Below are 8531 nucleotides of genomic sequence, written 5' to 3'. Positions count from 1 at the left end.
CAGCTGACGTGTTTGTTAAACTATGTTCGTGGTTCAATTGTATAATATCCATAAATAAACTCAACCAGTATCAAAACATCTTAGAGACTCGTAAGCTTCAACAGTTTGAGTTATGATGACTCTCCGCTCACGCAGGTTCAAACTGTTTTATTTTTTCAGTTGGATTGATAAAAATGATTGATAAAAATTATTGCCTCCTTTACAGTTGGGAAGTTAAAAGGCTTTTGAGAACAAGTCAACTCTCACATCATCAAATATTTAAAATTTGAGGTTGTATTCAACATACAATATGCGTCCTTTGAATATTAATGTGTTCACATAATTAACATTATTTGTAAGTGACTTAAAAAGGGCACATAAATTTGACTTTACTAAGGTTGGAAAATATTGTAAGGAAGCGCTTAAACATTGGATAACAGTATTAGTTGAAGGTAAGACACTTATTGAAATGCTTCTAATAAGTGTTTTTGCTTTTGAGCATGTTTTGCCCTTTTATGCATGGAATCTGTGAACAGAACACACAAAAAGGTTTGATCTGGTTTCAGCTAGATAACAACAATAGTTTCAAAAACGCTAAAACCTCGATTGTACACCGTTATTCCAATTTCTTAATATTTTAGTGTAGAATCTAATAATTGTCCTGTATTGCATCAAATGTGGGATATTGTTTATGGAACCAATATAAAGTACACCATAAGAGCGCTACTGTGTTGAAAATTTGTTCGCATGTGGCATTTTATAGCGATTTGGCCTCAACGAGAAAAAAAGCCTGCAAGTCCGGGATTGTACATACTACAAACGCCTGTATGAAGGTGAATAAACACTCTTTAAAACATGGTATTAAATATTGTTACAACATGATGCATTTATTGTATCCTACTGTCAGCTGACTTGTTTGTTAAACTATGTTAATAAGTCGTGGTTCTGTTGTATAATATCCACAAATAGACTCAACCAGTATCAAAAACATCTCTGATCTGGTTTCAGCTAGATAACAAGAATTGTTACAAAAACGCCGAACCTCGATTGTACACCATTATTCCGAATTCCTTATAGTTAAGTGTAGGATTAAACTATTAATTGTCCTTTATTGCATCTAAAGTGGGCTATTGTTTATAGAACCAGTATAAAGTATACCATAAAATCCTATACTTTAGTGTAGGATACAACTAATAATTGACCTGTATTATATCAAATGTGGGCTATTTTTCATGGAACCAATATAAAGTATACCATAAGAGCGCTACTGTGTTTGAAATTTGTTTGCATGTGGCATTCTATAGCGATTTGGCCTCAACGAGAAAAACAGCCTGCAAGTCCGGGATTGTACATACTACAGACGCCTGCAAGACGGTAAATAAACACACTTTTATATGAAATATTGTGAAAAACATGTTGCATTAAATTTATCCTACTGTCAGCTGACTTGTTTGTTAAACTATGTTAATAAGTCGTGGTTCAATGGTATAATATCCACAAATAGACTCAACCTGTATCAAAAACATCTCTGATCTGGTTTCAACAAGATAACGACAATCGTTACAAATTCGCTGAAACTCGATTGTACAGCGTTATTTTGAATTACTTATATTTTTTTGAAGGATTAAACTAATAATTGTCCTGTATTGCATCAAACGTGGGCTATTTTTTATGGAACCAATATAAAGTATACCATAAGAGCGCTACTGCGTTGGAAATTTGTTTGCATGTGGCATTTTATAGCGATTTGGCCTCCACGAGAAAAACAGCCTGCAAGTCCGGGATTGTACATACTACAAACGCCTGCATGAAGGTGAATAAACACTCTTTAAAACATGGTATTAAATATTGTTACAACATGTTGCATTTATTGTATCCTACTGTCAGCTGACTTGTTTGTTAAACTATGTCTATAAGCCGTGGTTCAGTTGTATAATATCCACAAATAGACTCAACCAGTATCGAAAACATCTCTGATCTGGTTTCAGCTAGATAACAAGAATTGTTACAAAAACGCCGAACCTCGATTGTACACCATTATTTCGAATTCCTTATAGTTAAGTGTAGGATTAAACTAATAATTGTCCTGTATTGCATCAAATGTGGGCTATTGTTTATGGAACCAATATACAGCATACCATAGGAGCGCTACTTTGTTTGAAATTTGTTTGCATGTGGCATTTTATAGCGATTTGGCTTCAACGAGAAAAACAGCCTGCAAGTCCGGGATTGTACATACTACAGACGCCTGCAAGACGGGGAAAAAACACACTTTTCAACATAATATGAAATATTGTGAAAAGCATGTTGCATTAAATTTATCCTACTGTCAGCTGACTTGTTTGTTTAACTATGTTAATAAGTCGTGGTTCAATTGTATAATATCCACAAATAGACTCAACTAGTATCAAAGACATCTCTGATCTGGTTTAAGCTAGATAACAACATGTGTTCACATAATTAACATGATTTGTAAGTGACTTAAAAAGGGCATATTAATTTGACTTTACTATGGTTAGAAAATATTGTAAGGAAGCGCTTAAACATTAGGTAACAGTATTAATTGAAGGTAAGACACTTATTGAAATGCTTCTAATAAGTGTTTTTGCTTTTGAGCTAGATATGCGTTATTTTGAATTACTTATATTTTTTTGAAGGATTAAACTAATAATTGTCCTGTATTGCATCAAACGTGGGCTATCTTTAAGGAACCAATATAGAGTATACCATAAGAGCGCTACTGTGTTGGAAATTTGTTTGCATGTGGCATTTTATAGCGATTTGGCCTCAACGAGAAAAAAAGCCTGCAAGTCCGGGATTGTACATACTACAGACGCCTGCAAGACGGTGAAAAAACACACTTTACAACATGATATGAAATATCGCTAAAACATGTTGCATTAATTTTATCCTACTGTCAGCTGACTTGTTTGTTTAACTATGTTCGTGGTTCAATTGTATAATATCCACAAATAAACTCAACCAGTATCAAAACATCTTAGAGACTCGTAAGCTTCAACAGTTTGAGTTATGATGACTCTCCGCTCACGCAGGTTCAAACTGTTTTATTTTTTCAGTTGGAATGATAAAAATGATTGATAAAAATTATAGCCGCCTTTACAGTTGGGAAGTTAAAAGGCTTTTGAGAACAAGTCAACTCTTACATCATCAAATATTTAAAATTTGAGGTTGTATTCAACATACAATATGCGTCCTTTGAATATTAATGTGTTCACATAATTAACATGATTTGTAAGTGACTTAAAAAGGGCACATTAATTTGACTTTACTAAGGTTGGAAAATATTGTAAGGAAGCGCTTAAACATTGGATAACAGTATTAGTTGAAGGTAAGACACTTATTGAAATGCTTCTAATAAGTGTTTTTGCTTTTGAGCATGTTTTGCCCTTTTATGCATGGAATCTGTGAACAGAACACACAAAAAGGTTTGATCTGGTTTCAGCTAGATAACAACAATAGTTTCAAAAACGCTAAAACCTCGATTGTACACCGTTATTCCAATTTCTTAATATTTTAGTGTAGAATCTAATAATTGTCCTGTATTGCATCAAATGTGGGATATTGTTTATGGAACCAATATATAGTACACCATAAGAGCGCTACTGTGTTGAAAATTTGTTTGCATGTGGCATTTTATAGCGATTTGGCCTCAACGAGAAAAAAAGCCTGCAAGTCCGGGATTGTACATACTACAGACGCCTGCAAGACGGTGAAAAAACACACTTTACAACATGATATGAAATATCGCTAAAACATGTTGCATTAATTTTATCCTACTGTCAGCTGACGTGTTTGTTAAACTATGTTCGTGGTTCAATTGTATAATATCCACAAATAAACTCAACCAGTATCAAAACATCTTAGAGACTCGTAAGCTTCAACAGTTTGAGTTATGATGACTCTCCGCTCACGCAGGTTCAAACTGTTTTATTTTTTCAGTTGGAATGATAAAAATGATTGATAAAAATTATTGCCTCCTTTACAGTTGGGAAGTTAAAAGGCTTTTGAGAACAAGTCAACTCTCACATCATCAAATATTTAAAATTTGAGGTTGTATTCAACATACAATATGCGTCCTTTGAATATTAATGTGTTCACATAATTAACATTATTTGTAAGTGACTTAAAAAGGGCACATTAATTTGACTTTACTAAGGTTGGAAAATATTGTAAGGAAGCGCTTAAACATTGGATAACAGTATTAGTTGAAGGTAAGACACTTATTGAAATGCTTCTAATAAGTGTTTTTGCTTTTGAGCATGTTTTGCCCTTTTATGCATGGAATCTGTGAACAGAACACACAAAAAGGTTTGATCTGGTTTCAGCTAGATAACAACAATAGTTTCAAAAACGCTAAAACCTCGATTGTACACCGTTATTCCAATTTCTTAATATTTTAGTGTAGAATCTAATAATTGTCCTGTATTGCATCAAATGTGGGATATTGTTTATGGAACCAATATAAAGTACACCATAAGAGCGCTACTGTGTTGAAAATTTGTTCGCATGTGGCATTTTATAGCGATTTGGCCTCAACGAGAAAAAAAGCCTGCAAGTCCGGGATTGTACATACTACAAACGCCTGTATGAAGGTGAATAAACACTCTTTAAAACATGGTATTAAATATTGTTACAACATGATGCATTTATTGTATCCTACTGTCAGCTGACTTGTTTGTTAAACTATGTTAATAAGTCGTGGTTCTGTTGTATAATATCCACAAATAGACTCAACCAGTATCAAAAACATCTCTGATCTGGTTTCAGCTAGATAACAAGAATTGTTACAAAAACGCCGAACCTCGATTGTACACCATTATTCCGAATTCCTTATAGTTAAGTGTAGGATTAAACTATTAATTGTCCTTTATTGCATCTAAAGTGGGCTATTGTTTATAGAACCAGTATAAAGTATACCATAAAATCCTATACTTTAGTGTAGGATACAACTAATAATTGACCTGTATTGTATCAAATGTGGGCTATTGTTCATGGAACCAATATAAAGTATACCATAGGAGCGCTACTGTGTTTGAAATTTGTTTGCATGTGGCATTCTATAGCGATTTGGCCTCAACGAGAAAAACAGCCTGCAAGTCCGGGATTGTACATACTACAGACGCCTGCAAGACGGTAAATAAACACACTTTTATATGAAATATTGTGAAAAACATGTTGCATTAAATTTATCCTACTGTCAGCTGACTTGTTTGTTAAACTATGTTAATAAGTCGTGGTTCAATGGTATAATTTCCACAAATAGACTCAACCTGTATCAAAAACATCTCTGATCTGGTTTCAACAAGATAACGACAATCGTTACAAATTCGCTGAAACTCGATTGTACAGCGTTATTTTGAATTACTTATATTTTTTTGAAGGATTAAACTAATAATTGTCCTGTATTGCATCAAACGTGGGCTATTTTTTATGGAACCAATATAAAGTATACCATAAGAGCGCTACTGCGTTGGAAATTTGTTTGCATGTGGCATTTTATAGCGATTTGGCCTCCACGAGAAAAACAGCCTGCAAGTCCGGGATTGTACATACTACAAACGCCTGCATGAAGGTGAATTAACACTCTTTAAAACATGGTATTAAATATTGTTACAACATGTTGCATTTATTGTATCCTACTGTCAGCTGACTTGTTTGTTAAACTATGTCTATAAGCCGTGGTTCAGTTGTATAATATCCACAAATAGACTCAACCAGTATCGAAAACATCTCTGATCTGGTTTCAGCTAGATAACAAGAATTGTTACAAAAACGCCGAACCTCGATTGTACACCATTATTTCGAATTCCTTATAGTTAAGTGTAGGATTAAACTAATAATTGTCCTGTATTGCATCAAATGTGGGCTATTGTTTATGGAACCAATATACAGCATACCATAGGAGCGCTACTTTGTTTGAAATTTGTTTGCATGTGGCATTTTATAGCGATTTGGCTTCAACGAGAAAAACAGCCTGCAAGTCCGGGATTGTACATACTACAGACGCCTGCAAGACGGGGAAAAAACACACTTTTCAACATAATATGAAATATTGTGAAAAGCATGTTGCATTAAATTTATCCTACTGTCAGCTGACTTGTTTGTTTAACTATGTTAATAAGTCGTGGTTCAATTGTATAATATCCACAAATAGACTCAACTAGTATCAAAGACATCTCTGATCTGGTTTAAGCTAGATAACAACATGTGTTCACATAATTAACATGATTTGTAAGTGACTTAAAAAGGGCATATTAATTTGACTTTACTATGGTTAGAAAATATTGTAAGGAAGCGCTTAAACATTAGGTAACAGTATTAATTGAATGTAAGACACTTATTGAAATGCTTCTAATAAGTGTTTTTGCTTTTGAGCTAGATATGCGTTATTTTGAATTACTTATATTTTTTTGAAGGATTAAACTAATAATTGTCCTGTATTGCATCAAACGTGGGCTATCTTTAAGGAACCAATATAGAGTATACCATAAGAGCGCTACTGTGTTGGAAATTTGTTTGCATGTGGCATTTTATAGCGATTTGGCCTCAACGAGAAAAAAAGCCTGCAAGTCCGGGATTGTACATACTACAGACGCCTGCAAGACGGTGAAAAAACACACTTTACAACATGATATGAAATATCGCTAAAACATGTTGCATTAATTTTATCCTACTGTCAGCTGACTTGTTTGTTAAACTATGTCTATAAGCCGTGGTTCAGTTGTATAATATCCACAAATAGACTCAACCAGTATCGAAAACATCTCTGATCTGGTTTCAGCTAGATAACAAGAATTGTTACAAAAACGCCGAACCTCGATTGTACACCATTATTTCGAATTCCTTATAGTTAAGTGTAGGATTAAACTAATAATTGTCCTGTATTGCATCAAATGTGGGCTATTGTTTATGGAACCAATATACAGCATACCATAGGAGCGCTACTTTGTTTGAAATTTGTTTGCATGTGGCATTTTATAGCGATTTGGCTTCAACGAGAAAAACAGCCTGCAAGTCCGGGATTGTACATACTACAGACGCCTGCAAGACGGGGAAAAAACACACTTTTCAACATAATATGAAATATTGTGAAAAGCATGTTGCATTAAATTTATCCTACTGTCAGCTGACTTGTTTGTTTAACTATGTTAATAAGTCGTGGTTCAATTGTATAATATCCACAAATAGACTCAACTAGTATCAAAGACATCTCTGATCTGGTTTAAGCTAGATAACAACATGTGTTCACATAATTAACATGATTTGTAAGTGACTTAAAAAGGGCATATTAATTTGACTTTACTATGGTTAGAAAATATTGTAAGGAAGCGCTTAAACATTAGGTAACAGTATTAATTGAATGTAAGACACTTATTGAAATGCTTCTAATAAGTGTTTTTGCTTTTGAGCTAGATATGCTTTTTTTTGAATTACTTATATTTTTTTGAAGGATTAAACTAATAATTGTCCTGTATTGCATCAAACGTGGGCTATATTTAAGGAACCAATATAGAGTATACCATAAGAGCGCTACTGTGTTGGAAATTTGTTTGCATGTGGCATTTTATAGCGATTTGGCCTCAACGAGAAAAAAAGCCTGCAAGTCCGGGATTGTACATACTACAGACGCCTGCAAGACGGTGAAAAAACACACTTTACAACATGATATGAAATATCGCTAAAACATGTTGCATTAATTTTATCCTACTGTCAGCTGACTTGTTTGTTTAACTATGTTCGTGGTTCAATTGTATAATATCCACAAATAAACTCAACCAGTATCAAAACATCTTAGAGACTCGTAAGCTTCAACAGTTTGAGTTATGATGACTCTCCGCTCACGCAGGTTCAAACTGTTTTATTTTTTCAGTTGGAATGATAAAAATGATTGATAAAAATTATAGCCGCCTTTACAGTTGGGAAGTTAAAAGGCTTTTGAGAACAAGTCAACTCTCACATCATCAAATATTTAAAATTTGAGGTTGTATTCAACATACAATATGCGTCCTTTGAATATTAATGTGTTCACATAATTAACATGATTTGTAAGTGACTTAAAAAGGGCACATTAATTTGACTTTACTAAGGTTGGAAAATATTGTAAGGAAGCGCTTAAACATTGGATAACAGTATTAGTTGAAGGTAAGACACTTATTGAAATGCTTCTAATAAGTGTTTTTGCTTTTGAGCATGTTTTGCCCTTTTATGCATGGAATCTGTGAACAGAACACACAAAAAGGTTTGATCTGGTTTCAGCTAGATAACAACAATAGTTTCAAAAACGCTAAAACCTCGATTGTACACCGTTATTCCAATTTCTTAATATTTTAGTGTAGAATCTAATAATTGTCCTGTATTGCATCAAATGTGGGATATTGTTTATGGAACCAATATATAGTACACCATAAGAGCGCTACTGTGTTGAAAATTTGTTCGCATGTGGCATTTTATAGCGATTTGGCCTCAACGAGAAAAAAAGCCTGCAAGTCCGGGATTGTACATACTACAGACGCCTGCAACGGTGAAAAAAC

Source organism: Crassostrea angulata, chromosome 2 (assembly GCF_025612915.1).
Source record: "Crassostrea angulata isolate pt1a10 chromosome 2, ASM2561291v2, whole genome shotgun sequence".
Taxonomy (NCBI): Eukaryota; Metazoa; Mollusca; class Bivalvia; order Ostreida; family Ostreidae; genus Magallana; species Magallana angulata.
The sequence above is the reverse complement of the archived record's forward strand: the minus strand, read 5'-3'. Positions refer to the sequence as shown.